Source organism: Meles meles, chromosome 5 (assembly GCF_922984935.1).
Source record: "Meles meles chromosome 5, mMelMel3.1 paternal haplotype, whole genome shotgun sequence".
Classification (NCBI taxonomy): Eukaryota; Metazoa; Chordata; class Mammalia; order Carnivora; family Mustelidae; genus Meles; species Meles meles.
The window spans coordinates 61,871,908-61,884,568 of NC_060070.1; positions in this window are offsets into that span (position 1 = coordinate 61,871,908).

Consider the following 12,661-nt stretch of genomic DNA (forward strand, 5'->3'; position numbering starts at 1 on the left):
CTCAGCTAATTCATGAGGTGATTTCATGACTGACTCAGAAAAGGCAAGACAAACACAGCTAGCATTCTTCTCTGAACAGGATTTTAAATTACATTGAAAAAAATATATATATATCTCACATTAAAAGTCATTAAGATGCAGTTCCACATGTGTATAAATTAGTATTGCTTCAGGATTTAAGCTGTTGTTAGAACCAACTCTAATGTATTTGTCTTAAATTTGTTTTATCTTGAAGCATGAAATGAATTCCTATATTGACTTGATGATTCAGTGAGGGTAATAGTCAAACTCCTATTATTTGAAATGCAATAGTATAAACAAATTTCCTGGTGAGTTTTATTCATAAGCAGTGAGTGTATTTATCTCCTTTGTTTAAATAAAATAGAAAATTCAAAATGTAGAGCTTAATCACAAGTCCATTATATTAATTTATTATGATCCTTTGTGTGATTAATCATAATTTATAGAGATAGCTTATGTTTGTAACTTTTAGGTGTACGATTAAAGGTATGAGGACATTTGATTATGAAAAGTAAAATAGATATCATATGAATATGATTGATTTTATATTATGAGTGTGAAATAGTTATTATATGTTCCAAAACTGTGTCTTAGAAAATGGCATGGCCATTTTTGTATAAATTGCTAAGTCCCTGAATATGTAGATGTTTCTGTATGGATACAATAAGATTAGTGTAATTCTGGGGAGTTCAATTTGACAAGTGTATGAAATCTCATTTAAGTAAGTTTACTCCGCATAGTACCAGTTTTTTCTGAATAAATATTTTAGATATTTCATCAAAATGCAAACATGGCCTTTATTATATTCTAAAAGCTACCTCTTCTTAGATTTGTATCTGTAAGTCTAACATTTGAATTAATGTATTTCATACCATTTCTTTTTCCGAATTTGGTAAATAGAAAACTCTGTTAATAATTAAGCTCTTTCCTAAACACCCCTAAGCCATACTATTTAAGATATGAAATATTCAATCGTATGCAGCAATGGGAAAAATAAACACAAGAAAATTGCCTATGGTGGTTGATAATAATAATGGTAAGGAACATTAATCAAGGGTTTTCCCTGTTCTAGGCATAATCCTAAAGCTTTATGATTTTTATTTATCTAATTTAATACTCAGTATAAACCCTAACATACAAAAGAGAAAGATCAAATTTCTGCAAATTTTTTTTGCAAAATTCGTGCAAATTTTGAACAATTATACCCAATCACATATTGTCAGGGCACTAAACTTAGGCTTTATTCAGTTCATGATAAATTCATCTCTGAAATATGTCCTTTCATTATCTTTATTTTATAGATTAGAAAACTGAGATCAGAAATATTTTTTTTATAATTTTTTTTAATATTTTATTTATTTGACAGAGAGAAATCACAGCTAGGCAGAGAGGCAGGCAGAGAGAGAGGAGGAAGCAGGCTCCCCGCAGAGCAGAGAGCCTGATGCGGGGCTTGATCTCAGGACCCTGGGATCATGACCTGAGCCGAAGGCAGAGGCTTTAACCCACTGAGCCACCCAGGCGCCCCTGAGATCAGAAATATTAAGAAAGTTAAAGAGGTCTTTCACAGCCTGGTGGGCAAGGTGAGATCTAAATCCAGATGCTTCACCACAGTGCATACACCATTATTCTGACACAATTCAGAGTTGTAATTCTCTTCTATCTCGATTAGTTGTCTTTAACCTTTGCAAAATTTGTTGATCTACTCACCACGAAGGTGCAGAATATTACACACAAATTATTCATGGACTCTGTGTGCCTTTAAATGTTTTAAGCCTCATCCATTAAAATCTAAAGAACCAAGGGTAAGCCTTAGTCCACGACAATCTTTCTCTTTTCTAGCATTAAGGTGATGGTAGAAGTATGTATTAGAAGTATACGTAAGAATATTGCAAGGTATATGCAAATATATATATATATATATATACACACACACACATATATTTTTCTCACATAAATGTAAGGACCTATTTAACAAGAGGCTTTCATTAAAGTTAAACGGTCACTGCTCTCCTTCCCCCAGGGGATTTACTTGGAGACAAGTCCCAGAAACCAGCCTCAGGTAACAAAGCTCAAATATAGGGGTGGATCAGGCCAGGTGGAGACATCCAATCAATGCAGGGATGCATACTGTCTCCCTGGTTACCAAGGAGTGTGGGCCCCACCCTTTGGGAGCCTTTTGGGCGCCAATCCCAACCAAGGTGATAGGCTGAGTCAAATGTCTACTAGGGTAAATTGTAACTCAATTGGTCACCTAGCATCACTGTGGCGTTTCCTGTGTGTGTTACAATCTCATTGGCCACATGTGCCTGGCCAGGCCTGACTGCATGGCCCTTGCCCTTAAATGCTAGTCTGTGAAACAGAGAAGGGTCGCCCTCTCTTGTAAGAGGTGCGTCCCTGAACGTTCGGTTAGATTCTTGATGCTTGGCACGAAATAAAGCTTTGCTTGACCTTCGCTTTATATCAGTCTCACTCCTTTAATCACGGACCCGTTATTGGGGCATAACAATATACACACAAATATATGAGATATATGCTATATATGTATGAAACTATATATATATGTATATATGAAGCTAAAGAGATATACATAACATCTTTATAAAGTCCTGAGAATTTAAAATTTACAAGAATAACATTTTTATATAAACTGTTATCTGATTTGTTTTTCGGGAATGGAAAACATTTTTTCAGGAGATATTTTAGAAAAATTTTTTAATTTATACTTATTTCGTTAAAAATATTTTTCTCTAATGACACTAATAGAATAATGATAGTACCAGACTTCAGTTTTCCTCCTTTAAAGAAAGAATTTTAACAGTAGCCACATGTCTGATTATACAATATTATCAATATTATCAAACTTTTGTCTGCCTTTTATTTTATTTATTTTTTATTTTATTGGCTACATTTAAAAATTTCCTTTCTGGTTGCTGTTAATACTGAGTCAGAATTTCTTTTCTTTTAAAGATTTTATTTATTTATTTGACAGAGATCATAAGTAGGCAGAGAGGCAGAGAGAGAGAGAGAGAGAGGAGGAAGCAGGCTCCCTGCTAAGCAGAGAGCCGGATGCGGGGCTCGATCCCAGGACCCTGGGATCATGATCTGAGCTAAAGGCAGAGGCTTTAACCCACTGAGCCACCCAGGCATCCCGAGAGTCAGAATTTCTTAATGTTGAGCCCTGAAGTTTGGAGACTCTGTCAATACTTAGAACTCTATTCATAAATTAAGCAGGTTTAAGATTATCTGTTCAAGCTTTGTGTTGAATCTGGCTGTTGTGCTCCACTGCTGGATTATAACTGTAAGGGCCTATTCAGCCAGAGCAGCCCCACCCTGGTTGAACTGCCATTTTGTTGTAAAACTTAAATTGACTTTGCCGCTCCCGCCCCACCCCGGGAACTTACTTAAAAACAAGTCCCAGAAACCAGTCCCATGTAACAAAGTCCAAGTACAAGGGTGGGTCAGGCCAGGTGGAGACATGCGATCAGTGGGGGCGCATACTATCTCCTAGTGATGGGCTAGTTTCCATGTCTACAGTGGGGTGAATTGTAATTCAATTAGCCACCTGTGTGTGGCCAGGCCCAACCACAGGGCCTTTGCTCTATAAAAGTTAGTCTGGAAAGCAGGGAGGGGTCGTCTTCTCTGTAAGAGGTGCAGCCCAGGCCGGCCAGTTTGATTTCTGATGCTTGGCACGAAATAAAGCTTTGCTTGACCTTCGCTTTGTATCAGTCTCGCTCCTTTAATTATGGACCCATTATTGGGGTATCCAATTTTGGGGGCACCCAACTATAATCCTAATTATAATAATAATAATGATTCTCATTTTCAAGAAGGCCTGTGAACTGCACCATTTTCTCAAACATTCTCTTTGGAATAGATACCTGAGAATTAGTATATTAGCATGTGTTCTAGATACACCATGATGAGGGCAAATGTTTAATATTTACTTTTATCGTATACTTTGTAAGTCAAACAAAACTCCATGCCTAATACACACAAACGAGATTGAATTTGTATTAAAATAGAGCTCAAGCTTTGGCATTGGTTGGATTTTATATGTTTAGTTTATACACGCTTTACATATTTATTTTTGAACTATTTGTATGTATTGCTGGACATTCGAAGACTGTTTTTATTACTAGAGAGTGAAAATAAAAGAAGTAAACCCTAAATTTATCTATGAAATCAAACTACAGAAAGAAATCAAGCTAATTACGCGTATTAGTCAGAGGTAGAACAAAATGAAAAACCAAATTTGTTAAAATAAACAGAGTGAAACAGACCTTTGAAAAGGTAATAAGTTCTTGATTTGTATAATTCCATTTAGTAGTATCTTATCTCAAAGTACTATTAGGAAAAAGTTTATGTCTAGTGTGGTAATATCTGCCATAATGGAGGCAAATTTCACCCAATTATGATTTTTCATGTAGATAAATGTCCTTTTATGTTAATCTCTTCTTTAAACAGGTGTATTTCAGAAGAACTACAGTATGATAGGATCTTTGCAATGCTTGGGACCAGAGAACGCTCTCTTTTCATTGTCTTCTCTGTAAAATGGGGTTCACAGTATTGTAGGGGTTAAATTGGGTAATGCACGTACTCAAATCCTTCCTGGCATAATAATAAGCATTCAATAAGAGTAGCTTCTTTTATTTTATTTAAAAGTTATCTTTCTTCATGTAGTAAAGTAACAAAATTTACTAAAAATTTACGATGTGCTAGATCCCATATTTTATAGGAATGCCTCAAAAGGCAGGCATTATGCTGGTTCTCATTCTATGGATGAAGAAACTGGGGGTAAATAAGCAGGTAGGCAAAATGGAAGAGCTGTCGAACTCTTATCTATCTGACTTTAAATTCATACGTTCTATCTCTGATCAATAATGCCAAGAATCTGGAATTCAGGTAATTTATTGGAAGACAGAATGGAAGTTAGAAATAAGCATGAGAATATTTTCTTCCCTGGAATGTGGAAGTTACCAGAAGATGGAGTACAAAAACAAATGGGTCTTTAAGTTTATGTTTATCATTTTCATTCTAGAATAAGCGTAATAGCTTAAATTCTGGGTCACCCATATGAATTTTTTTTTTTTTTTTTTTTTTTTTGAAGAGAGAGAGCGCTTCTGGAGGAGGCTGGACAGAGGGAGAGAGAAAGAAAATCTTAAGCAGGTTCCACACCTAGCACACCTAGCAGTGAGCCTGATTCACAAGCCAGAGATCATGACCTGAGCTGAAATCAAGAGTCAGGTGCTTAATTGATTGAGACACCCAGGCATCCCCATATGAATATTTTTATAAAAATAATCTCATATATAAAAATATAGGACCATAATTTCTGCCCCCAATTTCTTTCTCTATTTTGTGCATGATATATAAAAAAGAAGAAAAATAACAAAAATTAATGGAACTTATTTGATACCAAAACACATTTTATTTGACTATTTGCTTGTTAGAACATGTCTTAAATGTTTATGTGACTGTATAGAGCTGTAAAACAGTTAATGGCTTCTGAACAAATATAATTTTTCCATTAATATTTTATTACTGGCTTCATTGCACACACAGGAAATATTTCCACTAAATTTCTGAGAAATAATATGTTTCAACCATTAAGCTTCTCTTAGAATAGAATAAGCATGTGTATTTCAACTTTAAATAAATTAATATTTGAGCATGTTTTTCTGAGACTTTTTTCAAAGCAAGGGTCAAGGTATAAGTAAATATGGTCAGCTTTAGTGCAGAAAATTATTTCTTTTGTAAAGTTATAAAAGAATAACAAGAGTGCTAAAGAAAGTCTGGTTATAAGTGGATCTTTAATGGTTATTGGAAGAAACATTACTTACATGCTGTGGTTACAGCATTTTACACCATTTCATTTTCTAAATTATTTTACCAAGCTATTCCAAGAGCTCTATTTTTTCCATACCTTGTGTCTTACTAAAATTTCAAATGGGAAATTTTCTTATATACAGAGCCAAGTCTTAATCTGTGATGGGTAATTTGTATTGAAGCAGTGTACAGCAAAATTTAACCAAGATTTTATTTCTAGGAACTAATTCTCCTCTTGGGCAACAAACAAATAAGAGTTATGTTTTATTCCTCAGAGTAGAATAATAATATAAATTGAACCCAATTAGGGACCTAAAAAGTATTTTACAAAATATTTAATGGTACTTAAAACTATTTGAAATGAGAAACCTGTAATCATTTGAGGTATTTTGGCAATTGTACATAATCAAAAATGGAAATCGAGTACTACTAGAATGTTCAAATTGTTGTTTTCATATGCTACAAAAATTTAATTGGGAGCATGAGGATGCTTACAGTCTTTAATTTTCTGCTGAATATTAGAAATGTATCTATTCACTTTGTATAGTATTTGGCTGCATTCTTCAAACCAAAAAGTGTAAACCCTAACCAATATGACCCATCTTTCATCAGTTTGCACATTTACGTATGTACCTGTATAAAAGAGCATATGTAAACATAGTCTTATGAGAATACAGAAGTAAGAAGAAGAAACTCAACAAACCATTTTAAGATAATCCTGTTGTCTCCATTAGACTTACTCATTCACCTAAGTTTGTGGTTTTCAGTGGGTAGAGTTAAACTGTGTTTTTTTTTTTTTTTAAGATCTTATTTATTTATTTGACAGAGAGAGATCATAACTAGGCAGAGAGGCAGGCAGAGAGAGGATGAAGCAGGCTCCCCACTGAGCAGAGAGCCTGATGCGGGGCTCGATCCCAGGACCCTGAGATCATGACCTGAGCCGAAGGCAGAGGCTTAACCCACTGAGCCACCCAGGTGTCCCTAAACTGTGTTTTTAACTATATAGTTAAACAACTGTGTAGTGTCTTGCAGATACATAATAAAGTTCAATAGGAAATTAAATTTAGTGTACACTTCTAACATTAAAAACATAAATTTATTCAAATAGCAAATTACCAAGAGCCGTGTTATTTCTCCTTAAGTGTTTAATCAAATAAATCTCTTGGACTCCACAAGGCCATGTAACAGTGCATGCTGGATTTCAGGTGTGCTTGATCTGCATTAGTTTTGTATTTCAGCCTAAGCTATAATAAGCTGTCTGGAGTATTTTTACATTAGAACCTATTTCCCTACTCCAGGTAGATCACCAAGAAGCATATCAATGAAAGCTATCACTGTTTAAATAAAATGATTTGGCATATCTCACCACAGAGCAGGAGGATACATTTTCTTTAGGAGAGTTTATTAGTGAATGAAATCAAGAAATAGGAAATAAAGATAAATGTTTGAACACTGTTAATGCCTTTTAGTTCTTCATTTTATATTGAGCTCAGTTTTAGAATACCATATAGCCTTCTTTTTAGTTAATAAAATAGTACTTAATAAAGTTAGGTTGGAAGTTACAAATATGAGGACAAAAAAATCACAAAGTTCTAGGGCCAAGTTCTATAGTTTTCATAGAACACTATTTTGGTGTTAAGTCTGACATGAAGCTCGATTCCCATGACTTTGAGATCATGATCTGAGCCGAAACCAAGTCAGACGCTTAATAGACTGACAACCCATAAACTGCCTTCTTATATATAACTTCTTGTGAAAAGGCAGAAACTGCCTTTTTTTGTTTATATTCATTTTTATTTTAGCTAAAAATATTCATAGCATAAGATAAAAATCAGAAATATAATTAACAGTGCTTACTTTACTGGGTATTTTTCTTTATCAGGGAAACATAGAATGTTTTATATGATAGTTTTATGCATTTCAAAGAGCATTCTTTTGTATTAATATGGATTATAAGCCATCTTTAATGCATCCTTCATGAAGTTTCCAGAAAATTTAAAAAACTGTCCTTTATAGTTGTGGTCAATCAATATTTCATAAAGTGTCCATACTTGTGAAACAAATCAAGAGGGCATTGTTTATTGTTTTAACTTCCAGTAAAGACTTGGAAGAGGATCCTAAGACTTAAGTAGAATCAGCCAATTAAACCAGAGATAGAGTGGGGACACGTTTGATTTGGAAGTGGCTGTCTGATGTTGGTGTATTAAGAGCAGTCTGATGGAAGGGGACCCATCATCATAGTCATTACTAAAACATAAGAATAAAATCTTTTTTGATCAAGTGGGTATATTTAAGATCAAATATGGAGTCATTAAAAATCACAAAGCTGTGCTCAGTTATGTTATAGTATCCTGGGATGAATAGTTTTAACTTTTTGGAGTAAGATTTCCACTAAGGAAATTTCCTTAAATCTTCCTAAAGGAAGATTTCCACTAAGGGTGAGAAAATAAAAGAGAAGAAACGGGGAGGGATTATTGAGTCACTGTGAGGCTGATTTTCCCAAGAGCCAGGGACATGGGTGTTAGACAGGCCTTGAAGAGGGCCGTGGCTGTGGGCCAGATCTGCAAATTTCACTATTTGGTGGACATCTTCTCTGGACATTTCAAAGTCACCCTAGAGTTGCTATGTCTGAAGCTACTTCAGTACTCCGAACTTCATTCTTCCATTTCAAACTTGATCCTTCTTTCTTCCATATTTTGGTAAATGCCACCTTCCACCCTTCACAGAACGAAGATAAACCCAGGACTGTCACTCGTAATTCTTCTTTCCCCACCTCTCCACATCCAATCCATCAGCAACTCCTGCTGATTCTACTTCCAAAGTGTATCTGGAGTCTTTCACTTTCTCTCCTCTTCAACTGTTAGCACATATTCTAAACAATCATTCTTTTTTTGCCTGGATTAATTCAGTAAGTTCTTAACTGACCTCCCTATTTACCCTAGTCCCCAATTAAATCTGTTCTCCACATTGCAAATAAAAATCATGATACACTTAGATCATGTCACACCTTGACTTTCTAATAGATTTAGAGTAAGATCAAAATTACTTGCTTGGGCTACATGCTCTGGCTCCTGACTACCTTTTTAAATTCATTTCCTACTTAGCTTAGTGAACTATGGCTCACAGGCTCTCCTTTGTGTTCCTGCAGTACACAGACATCTTCCCGCTTCAACGCCTTTGCACTTGTCCCTAATGTCTAGAACTCTCTTTTCTGAGCTAGTCACATGGCTGACTCTTGTCAGAGAGACTATCTGTGGCCAAAATTTATAGCAGCCACTCTCAAATCATTCTATTACATTTTCTTGTCCTTATTTATTTTCCTACAGCACTGACCTTCTTTTCTTTACTCGCTTGTATGGTCTTTCTCCTTCATCTCTAATACAAGTCCAGTAAAAGCAGCCACTTATCTGTGTTCATGTATACTATATCCCCAAGGCTTAAAACAGTTCTTGGACTGTAGTTTAAAATGTAGCTGATGCTCACCAACTAACTGCAGACTGAATAAATGAAGGGTTGAATGGTGTTGGGTTACAAGATAAAGAAGGTACTTGGAAATAAAGAATGGAAGCATTTTGTTCAGTGCCTCAAGGAATCATCCCGCACCCCTTCTTCTTATGGAACTAAATGGAAACACTTCCTTTGAACAAGATTTAGAAAATAATTGATCCGACTCTATGAAGTATTAGGTTCATCATTATCTTTTACTCTGCCTATATCCTCTTCACTATTCTACAATAAACATGGATTTCCCCATGTCAGTTACTGATAGAACTTTATAGCTTTGTATATCTGGTGTCACGGTGCTGGGAATTTCTTACAAAGTATCATTTGGATTATATTTTTCAGGGAAAATGCCAAGGGGATAAAGCAAAACTGGAATATTTTTCTTGAAAATAACATGGGATGCTCATGCCTTTAGAATTTGCCTTAATCTTAAATGCTCTGTGGTTTGAGGTGAGAAGAAAGCTCACAGTTGGTCATCAGGAAACACCTTTTTGGGTATCTCAAGAGTCCTTCTTGCAGGTAAAAGCAGCCACTTTGTGATATTGGGAGCATAACTCTACTATAGATGGATAGTAATCCACTGACTCCCATTATATCTTCATGAAAATTTCTTCCCTTTTTAGGAACTTACAACTAAAAACTGCCTGCATTCTATTTTGCTTGATTGTTCCACTAATTGAGAAATATTTTAAAAAGAATCACTGTGTAATATAATCTTAGATTGTATTCTTAATGCTATACATAGTACAGATAAATTAGTTTTTGAAGATGATTTATAAAAGTTACGAATGCCTATCAAATATTTTCCAATTTAAATGCTTATAGTTGGTTGTAATTGACCGATTAGCATACAGAGGCCAGAGACTTTGGGTCAGATGTGGACATTTGCTATTTTGAGTATCTGCTTTTCTGATATAGTTCTTGAATTGAAAATTCTGAACTTCTGAATGCTGTAAATTCCATACTTCGTATTATTTACCAATCTCCCACCTTTCCGCATTCACTTCTTTTACTCATTGGGATGCATGTTGCCTAAAAATGCAGGGTATAACTGAGTAATAGCACTGAGAAAGGCCAGAAATGTAATTCTTTTTTTTTCCCTCCATCTGGGTGCCAGATGTTTTGTTGATTGAGAGAGACTATTTCATTGACTTACAGAAAATATAGGTGATGATTAACCTGGTTGGTCTTTTTCCTTTTTTATCATCTTGTTATGCTTAGTAACAAAAACATAAATAAAGTTGCCCAGAATCAGACTTTGGTAAAACACTACTGAGGGGGAAAATAATTAACCGTGGGATAAATGTGAAGTCTAACACCTCAGGATAACTCAGAACTGTCCTTTGCTGGTATAATGTAGATTCTAATCCTATTCTTATCTCTAAATTTTGTGTGTTAAAATGGCATTTAAACTGTAGCGTTGATGAGCAAGTTTGCGTATGTTGGTTTCTTATAGATTCATTGTATTAGCTTCATAAATCACCACAGATCACTACAATCATAATCTGTGTTGGAGCTCTATCTGGGTGTAAGGTGACATCTAAACTACTGGTAAGATAATTGTGGTGTCTTATCTTTAACATCTGCAGGAGAAACAACTGTATCGCTTTCTTGGTAATGTATGGCAGTGTACAGCTTCAACATCAGAACATTTTTCTCGATAGTTTTCCCTTTTTTTGTTGTTATTATTTAACTTACAGATGAAAAAACTTTTGGGGGCGCCTGTGGCTCAGTGGTTAAAGCCTTTGCCTTCGGCTCAGGTCATGATCCCGGGGTCCTGGGATCGAGCCCCGCATCGGGCTCTCTGCTCGGTTGGGAGCCTGCTTCCCTTCCTATCTCTCTGCCTGCCTCTCTGCCTACTTGTGATCTCTGTCAAATAAATAAATAAAATCTTTAAAAAAAAAGATAAAAAAGAAAAAAAACTTTTTTTGATAACCTCAAAGTTAAGCTTCCCAAGATGTTTTTGTACTTTATTGTGACAGCTACTTAACAGACCCAAATAGTAAGAAAGACATGTACAAACAATACATTTTAAGCCTATGAAGCTCCTGTAAACCAATCGTTACTCTGCACAGTGGTCTATTATGACTACTTATGTTTGAGGATGTTGATTTTAATCTCACAGTCCCCAAATGACTGGAGCCCCGACCAGACAGAAAATCATTGGTTTCCTGGATTTTGAAATCTCTCTGTGACTGAGATCAAGGTCTTATAGTAAGCCTCTTTGCCTTAACTTGTCCAGAGAAAGCCTTCAACTATATTGATTTGATTACTTTTCTTTTTTCTTTTTTGGTGGGCGATTATAGCAACAGTCCTTAGATTTGTGTTTCCTACATGAAATAGCATAAAATTTCATTTCGATAAGTATTTATGTAGCAACAAGTATGTACTCTCTGCTCTATTAGGTCCTGGGTATACAGTGTAAATAAAACAGACATGAACAGAGACATCTTAATTGTCAGCAACAGATAGTGGTTAACTCCAGTGGAAGGGAAATCTTGGAGAGGAATATTAATTTCCCCAAATTAATGGAAAGTGGAAAACTAGGAAAGAACAAATAATTTATACTGACTAGTCAGTGTCAGTCCTCATGGGCCTTATAGAAAAGTGTGGGAGAACTACAATAACCAAGAAAACAAAAAAATCAATATATCATAATAAAGTGATGCTGGTGCTCTTAAAGAAATAGAAGACCAAGATAGAGAATAAAAATGTCTTGGTGAGATTAGGAAAACAAACAAATAAACAAACAAACAAACAAACAAACTCTGATGTTTAAGTTGAGAAGAAGGATAAAAAGAAGCCTCCCAAGATGATTTTTTAAAAAATTATTTAAGTTTTAATATTATTTTATTGCATCATTCTACCTGAAGGAGATCTGACTGATACACAGAGGGTAGAAGTGGGTCTTGTGGGCAGTGGTGATTAGGAAAAGTTTCCGGGTAGAGGAAATAATGGTTATGAAGTTGTCATTGGCAGAAAGAAAACCAGGATTGGGGAGCCTGTGTGGCTCAGTCAGTTGAGTGTCTGACTTTTGGCTTTGGCTCACATCATGATTCTGGGGGTTCTGAGATTGAGCCATGTGTGGGGCTCTGTGCTCAGCGGGGAGTCTGCTTAAGAGTCACTTCATCTCCCTCTGCTCTTCCCCCCCACTTACAAGCTCTCTCTATATATAAAATAAATAAAATTTTAAGAAAGAAAGAAAGAAAGTTAGTTATCTAGGATTTATTTGATGGGCCTAAAGGAGACCAGTGTGGCTGAAGCTGAGTTGTGGAGGGAGAGGGTAAATTAAGATGAGGTTTGGGGTTAG